Genomic DNA, 7,946 nt, shown 5'->3' with positions numbered 1-7,946 from the left:
GGGGAGCAACTCAAAGTTCTTGAGCTTTTTTGGGGAAGGGGGAATCGCTCACCTGTAACAACTGCACAGTGGGGGAAACTGCTTTTGTTTGATGCTACGGAATAACAGAGCGGGGGGGGGGAGGCAGGGTCTTCCACTGCATTGCTTTTCACTGCCACCGATTGAGAGGGACCGGTATGCATTTGGCGCCCCCCAGCGTTTGGCGCCCGGGTACACGGCACCCCTTGCACCCCCGGGTAAAGATGGCCCTGTGCTTTGAACTCCCCTGAGATCTACGGATGATGGGTTGTACACAGACACCAAACTTTAATTAGTTTTTATTAAAGGCTTCCTTGTGTAACAAACAAAAACATAAAAGTTACATATGGTGTCTCCACTTTCAATTCATAGAGCCTTTTCCACAATTCATTTACATTCTGTATGAGACACTGTTGTTACATGCATTATGTGACTGGGGGATAGGAGAGAGGGGGGATTTCATGGTGGAATTCTTGCTGCAGGATTTACCAGTATACATGTATGCCATGGCTATTTCTTGCTACGCACAATTTTGTACGTTTCTGTTGTATGTCTTTTTAAAAAATAAATAAATTGAAAAGCAGCCTCTGAGGCTGCATTGGAAAGGAAAAGAGCAGGAAGTGAGGTCCAGCTTAACCCCTTCCTCTTCTACCATTTGTTTGTGTGTGTTCCCACCACCCAACAGTTTTTCTCTTTGTGAGGGAAAAAGATACAGAGAACCCTGTAACTGTTCCTTGCATGGGGGAAAGCAGCTGGGGGGGGGGGCTGATTTTAAGCAAACAAATGGCAGAAAGGGCAATGGTTTTTTTGTTTTTAAAAAACCTTTCTCCCTCCCCATGGTAGCCTAATAGGCTGCTGTTCAGTTTTTTTAAATGGGGGGTAAGACACACATAACTCTTCAATATGTAGTTGGACTCAATTCCTTTTTTGTTATTATTTGGAGCAGAAGAACCTGACAGATTTATAATTTGCCAATAAACTCTCTGGGGGAAGTCCAGATTCTTTACCAAAAGGCAAACAAAGTTTCAGGCCTTTGGGACATGGACCGAGAAGAGGGGAGGGGAAAATCAATAACACATCTATTTGGAGTATTTGTGTGCAAATGTGAAAGGTCTTTTCAGTTAAATTTTGTTTAAAGAATGCAAGAGTTATCTTTCCCATTCTGGAAACAACCTTCCCCCAGATAACTAGATCGTGACTTTTTTTTTTAAAACCTTTCTATTTAGATTTCAACTCTGGCCTCTTCTCAAATCCTTCACCCCGAGGGTTATAAAATCTGCAAAGCAGAAACATCTTATATAATACTGAACAGCATGAAATGAACTGAAAACACTTCAATGTTTGTTCTATAATCTTGTTTCTGGTATTGGAGGTGGTATGGCTCTGAATATCAGTTGTCGAAAGCACAACTGTATTGGCCTACGTTGCGGATATCGATATTGCAAAGTTTGAAGCAACTGGAAGCATAAGAACTGACTTCTTTTGGAAGAAACCATTTGTTTGGGCCCATAAAAATATTATTCGGACTTTTACTTGCAGAACTCTTTGAAAACAGAACATAAGCATCAAAGATAAAACCAAAATGTATTGTGCTGTCCAGCACAGGCTTGACATCTTAGAAAATATGAAATAATCCAAACAGACCTATAAGCAAAGGTCTCTTTCTCTCCTTATCTACATCCATTTCTCTAGAGATGTTTTCCTTGAAAGCTATGTTTACGTTTTCTGTTCCCTGTAGCGAGGAAGACTTAAAAACACTACAGCTTTCAAGATGGCGAGTTTGCAACTCAGTACCTTTGTCACATGATCTAAGGTTCACTCTCAGCACAGAGTAGGGAAACAATAAACAGCTAATCATTACTGTTAACTAGTTACACCTCAGAGTCCTTTAGAGACCTACTGTGAAAAAACTGCAGTGTTAGCAATACACATTTAGCCATTTTCCACTTTAAACCTTCATTAAGACACATGCATTTTCATTTCAGTGTCAATTAAGCCAATTATACTCAACAGCCTGATCTGCTTCTTGTGGGCTTCCCATAGGCATCTGGTTTACTGCTGTGGGAACAAAATGCTGCCCTTTGGTCTGATCCAGCAGGACTCTTTTTACGTTCTTAACAATATTCTTCCCGTTTCCTTGCCTGGAAAAAAAAATCATTATTTGATTAACCAGATTTGTTTCTGTCTCTGATTCACATGGTCTGAAGTGTTTGTGATATTAAGAAATCTGATACAGACAAAGACAGAAGGTAAAGGAGGAAAGTAATTGAGGGATAATCAGTCTAATTCATGCATGAAGGGGTTAATACAATAGAGTAAACTATCCTGCCAGGCTTAACTATGTCACTTCCCTTACCTTGGGAGGAAATATGTAATCCCTCCAATCTACTTGAGAAGTTCCAGCTCAACTAGGAGTATAGCATCTAGATCAAGGGAAGTAATAGTACCACAGTATTCCGCTCTGGTCAGACCTCACTACTGTGTCCAGTTCTGGGCACCACAGTTCAAGAAGGATACTGACAAGCTGGAACGTGTCCAGAGGAGGGCAACCAAAATGGGCAAAGGCCTGGAAATGATGCCTTATGAGGAACGGTTTAGGGAGCTGGGTATGTTTAGCCTGGAGAAGAGAAGGTTAAGGGGGTGATACGATAGCCATGTTCAAATATATAAAAGGATGTCATATAGAGGAGGGAGAAAGGTTGTTTTCTGCTGCTCCAGAGAAGCGGACACGGAGCAATGGATTCAAACTACAAGAAAGAAGATTCCACCTAAACATTAGGAAGAACTTCCTGACAGTAAGAGCTGTTCGACAGTGGAATTTGCTGCCAAGGAGTGTGGTGGAGTCTCCTTCTTTGGAGGTCTTTAAGCGGAGGCTTGACAGCCATCTGTCAGGAATGCTTTGATGGTGTTTCCTGCTTGGCAGGGGGTTGGACTGGATGGCCCTTGTGGTCTCTTTCAGCTCTATGATTCTATGAACTGCATGGCTCTTGCCAGCAACTCTTGAGCTCCTCTACCAATAATCTAGGAACTAAGTTAAGTTTCACTACCTGTGCAACTTTTTTGCTGAATGCTATATGGCAAACCACATGAATATGACCTTTGGAGAGTTTGTAAGTAAGCCATTTTTAACTTACCAAACATGTGGTCTTGGAACTTGGAAGGGCGTTTTTAAAGGTATAGCGGCCTTTATTTCCATGCTTTGCTTTGCTACATTTTGCTGGGGTTTTCTCACCTAAGAATACTTGCCCCAAATTTGGATCTTGGTATCTGTAAATTCTCTTTCCTTTTTTAATACTGGCCCAAGACAGGGAGATAAGAAGCTGCCTTTTACTGAGTCCATCCAGCTCAGTATTGTCTACCTATGCTGACTGCTGGTATTTTTCCTGAGTTTCAGACAGGGTACCTGGAGATACTGGGGATTGAACCTGGGATCATCAGCACGCCAAGCAGATGCTCTGCTACCAGGTTACAGCCCTTTCCCTGTCTGAGGCAGAACAAATGCATTTCCCACACCCAAAGGCATGGTGCCCAAAGTGTTTGTACATACCACCTTACATCAGCAATGATGCTCACATGCTGCGGTATATGCCTAACGGCTCTTTATGCACCTGTCTGGAACCTTTTGCATGTTTATTTGTCTATCTTTCAAAGTATTATTTGTGTATATTTGTTTATATTTTAAAAATTGCATACCACTGTGTCATAGCGAAGAGGTTTACAGAAATAAATCTTTAAAACCTTACAATAAAACCCATTATAAATAAACAAAAGCAGACATCAGTTAGCCATTGTGGTTAATTAACCATTGTAGAAGGCTGTATTCTGAATTGCCTGCATTCACCTGGTTGGCATAGGAGGCAACAAGAAGGTTTTTTATGATCATAGAATCGTGGCATTGGAAGGGACCCCCGTCATCAAGTCCAACTCCCTGCAATGCAGGAATATTTTGATATTTTGTCTTTTTCTGCTTGATATAAAGTTCATAATATAACAGTAATTATAGTGTTATTTTGGCACCTGAATCAGAGCATTTTGCAAGCACCTCTCTGACTCTCTGGCAGTAAAAACAGGAGTGGTTGCTTACCTTCGTTTCAGTATGTCTATTCTAAGTACAACTAATTTTCACCATGTGATAACAACAAATTGAAAAGCTAATGCTTTTCCACCGTTTTCATGTCACCCAGAGTCAGCTACTTGATGTGACCATCTCACTCTGCCTAATGATAGCGGCGGCCCGTTTAACTCCAGTCGTTTAAAAGGTCTATGAACGCGGCCCTATTAGACTTGATGGGTTTTTTTGTTTTATTGTCTTGCTTTGTACATAAGGCCTGCATTTTATCACTGAGGCAATGGATGAGACAGACATTTTGTCTGCCTTTGCCGCGTTTCAGGAGTCGACTTTGGGAGAGTAAACACTCTCTTGGCAACTAGAACACTGTGTCCCATTTCTCTGAGGGGCTTAGACATCCATATTCCCAGCAGGCCCCTCTCCCTCTCTGTATTTATTTTGGGACTCCTTCTCCGCCTCTGGACTTCGAGCCTTCCTTGTTGCTTTTTTGTTTGTTATCATCACCGACAGATGCCCTTAGAGCAAACAAAAAGGGAAGGGATGTAAGTAGAGGAGCACACGGCGTGGGCATGAAACCTGCATGATATGCAGACGGTGGAATTTGCTGCCACAGGAGGCCACTGATGCTAATTGGGTTTAATAAAGGATTAAATTGCTTGAGGACCAATAACCCCATTAGCGGCTACGCATGCTAAGAGAAAAGTCCTCGCATTGCGTGCCGCAGGAACTAATATGATCTCCGGGAGGGCAGCCGATAAACATCCCCTTCCTTTCTCCATCACTTAGCACAATAGGACAGGTCAGCTTTGCAAAATCCCACTCCTTTGGAGTGAATAATATTTTCCGACATACGGAGAAAACACTGTTTGCTGCTTCCCCACCTCTCCAGAGCCTCCCCTTGCCAGTCATCACTGCAATAATCATTGAATAGGTAGGGTTACCTTGCTACCCTCTCACAATTTTTTACAGACTGTTCAAACTCATGGCGGGAGGCAGGGAGTTTTGTTAATTTCATCATAAAATCAACAAAGACTATCAAATATACTGGGCAGTGACTTTCAGGACACACAGAGCTGCCCACTTTATCAGATGTATGAAGGGATCACTTAAGTATGTATTTGTAGACCCTCCAAGTGTCCCTATTTTCCAGGGACATCCCTCATTTAGAGAAGTTCTCCCGGTTTCTGATTTGACCTGATTTGATTGGAGAAATGTTGGAGGGTATGGAGTTATTCGACTGGCGAGCCGTCTGAAGGCAATCCTGTATAGGGAAGTTTTTTTTTTAATGTTTACTGTTTTATTATGTTTTTATATATGTTGGAATCCGCCCAGAGTGGCTGGGGCAACCCAGTTAGATGTGTGGAGTATAAATAGTAAAATTATCATTATGGAATGGGCCATCCCTATTTTCATCGGAGAAATGTTGGAGGGCATGTATTTACCAGGACGCTTCGGACCATAGGGCGCACCTCGTTTTTAGAGGAGGAAACAAGGGGAAAAATATTTTTCTGGTTTTCCTCCTCTAAAACCCATGGTTTTTTTTGAGAATCAGCTCAAAGTTTTACAGCTTTTTTTGCAAAGGATCAGTTCAGATTTGTGCAGCTTTTGCAAAGGGGGAAAAGCATTGCTTACAAAACAGTAAGCACCAGTACAGACCAGTAAGCACCAGTAGAAGCCAGTACGCACCAGCAAGTAATAGGAAGCAAGAGGAAAGCAAACCAGTACAAACCAGTAAGCACCAGTACAAACCAGTACAGACCAGTAAGCACCAGTACAAACCAGTACGCACCAGCAAGCAATAGGAAGCAAGAGGAACACAAACCAGTACAAACCAGTACAGACCAGTAAGCACCAGTACAAACCAGTATGCACCAGCAAGCAAGAGGAAGCAAGAGGAACGCAAACCAGTACAAACCAGTAAGCACCAGTACAAACCAGTACAGACCAGTAAGCACCAGTACAAACCAGTACGCACCAGCAAGCAATAGGAAGCAAGAGGAACACGAACCAGTATAAACCAGTAAGCACCAGTACAAACCAGTACAGACCAGTAAGCACCAGTAGAAACCAGTACGCACCAGCAAGCAATAGGAAGCAAGAGGAACACAAACCAGTATAAACCAGTAAGCACCAGTACAAACCAGTACAGACCAGTAAGCACCAGTACAAACCAGTACGCACCAGCAAGCAATAGGAAGCAAGAGGAACACAAACCAGTACAAACCAGTAAGCACCAGTACAGACCAGTAAGCACCAGTACAAACCAGTATGCACCAGCAAGCAATAGGAAGCAAGAGGAACACAAACCAGTACAAACCAGTAAGCACCAGTACAAACCAGTACAGACCAGTAAGCACCAGTACAAACCAGTACGCACCAGCAAGCAATAGGAAGCAAGAGGAACACAAACCAGTACAAACCAGTAAGCACCAGTACAAACCAGTACAGACCAGTAAGCACCAGTACAAACCAGTACGCACCAGCAAGCAATAGGAAGCAAGAGGAACACAAACCAGTACAAACCAGTAAGCACCAGTACAAACCAGTACAGACCAGTAAGCACCAGTACAAACCAGTACGCACCAGCAAGCAATAGGAAGCAAGAGGAAAGCGAACCAGTACAAACCAGTAAGCACCAGTACAAACCAGTACAGACCAGTAAGCACCAGTACAAACCAGTACAGACCAGTAAGCACCAGCAGGTAATAGGAAGCAAGAGGAAAGTAAACCAGTACAAACCAGTAAGCACCAGTACAAACCAGTACAGACCAGTAAGCACCAGCAAGTAATACAAAGCAAGAGGAAAGCAAACCAGTACAAACCAGTAAGCACCAGTAGGTAATAGGAAGCAAGAAGAAAGCAAACCAGTAAGCATCAGCAAGTAATAGAAAGCAAGAGGAAAAGTAACAGCCCCAAATGGCTGAAAAACTCAATTTCCCAGGATCCTCAATTTCCCAGGATCCTACTCTGCAAGGGGCCTGGGCGGGGCAGGAAGGGAGCTAGCTCCCTTATCTCCCTCCCCATCTCCTGCAATCAGCTGTTGAGCGGGTTCTTTTCAACACTCTCTTTCCCTCTTGTTAGCCTTTAGCTCTTTCTAAAACAGAAAAAGCAGGATATGCCTTTCCTCCCTGGGCAATTTGGCTCCAGGGACCACACATTCGCTCCATAAGACGCACAGACATTTCCCCTTGCTAAAAAGGAGGAGGAAAAAAGTGCGTCTTATGGAGCAAAAAATACGGTATGTATTGTTGGCATCCATCTTCCTCAAGATACAATGGAGTGCGCTTCCAGGGGTGAAGTCGAACCACAGTGTTAGCAGCACTGAAGTGATTTCCTGGGTGCACAAGCCTGGGCAGTGAGTATGGAGGTCCTGGGCTGCCCAGATAAAAAGACCCACCTCTCAGCCTTGTTGATGTGGTCCAAAGGAAAGCAGAACAATGTGTTTGACACCAGCTTAGCTGCAGGAGTTGCCAGCAGGAGGCCTACAAGGCCCCATCCAACCATCTTAGGGACTCCGCTCTGGATTTGTGTAGGGTTTACTCCTTAGCCTTCTCCCCAAGATATCCTGGAAGGCATCTCCTAGATGGGCCCCCTTCCCAGGTTGACAAGCCCCATCTGCCCCTCGCTTCCCTCTGCAGCACATGCGGAAACCACTTTTTTGGCCATTGGGCCCACCATTGGTTGACATTTCTTCCTTAAAAAGCTCACATCATCCACCAGACATGGAGACAATATCCATGGTTAGGACTGGAGCTTGTACACACTGTGAAACCGAGTGGAGCACATCATGATCAAAAACAAACTGTTTGTGTGAAAAGCCGGGAATTGGACTTGCACCACGCCACGTATCACTAGCTGT

Source organism: Lacerta agilis, chromosome 10, assembly GCF_009819535.1.
Source record: "Lacerta agilis isolate rLacAgi1 chromosome 10, rLacAgi1.pri, whole genome shotgun sequence".
Lineage (NCBI taxonomy): Eukaryota > Metazoa > Chordata > Lepidosauria > Squamata > Lacertidae > Lacerta > Lacerta agilis.
This window is presented reverse-complemented; position numbering follows the sequence as displayed.